Genomic DNA, 539 nt, shown 5'->3' with positions numbered 1-539 from the left:
TACCAGCGCCAATCGCGTGGCCGGCTATTGAAGCCAAGACAATCACTGTGACAAAGGACATCTATTATACCATCTTGGTCGAGATGGTGTTTGCCTGTACTCGCTGCCAAGTGGCCAGGTGACCGCCGTGTCGTGAAGTCAACACGACAATGCCCGTGAGCAACCAGTTCGTCAATGCTGCGTACTGATTTGCGGTGTTGTAGGAACTGGATGGTTGCGATGAAACCCAAGTCCAACATTTTGTTGTCGAAGGAATTCGATGGTTGTGTTGCAAGTGATGTCGTCCATCCAAGAGACATGTACTTGGCCATGGCTTCGTTCAACAGCGCGTCGGACGGGGTTACTTGGGCTAGTTGAAGACGCTTACACCGCATACGCGTACGAGAGACTGAACCACACGTTCATGTCCTTGCAAGCGTACCTGGTTGAGACGATCAGGGTTTTCGGAGATAATGCCTACAAGTTACCCACATCACCAAAGAGAAGCAAGAGCGCAAGGGTCTGTTACCTCAGAATGTGTCGTGTCCACGGGATGTTTT

This window comes from Aphanomyces invadans (genome assembly GCF_000520115.1).
Source record: "Aphanomyces invadans strain NJM9701 unplaced genomic scaffold supercont1.1, whole genome shotgun sequence".
Taxonomy (NCBI): Eukaryota; Oomycota; class Saprolegniomycetes; order Saprolegniales; family Verrucalvaceae; genus Aphanomyces; species Aphanomyces invadans.
This window is presented reverse-complemented; position numbering follows the sequence as displayed.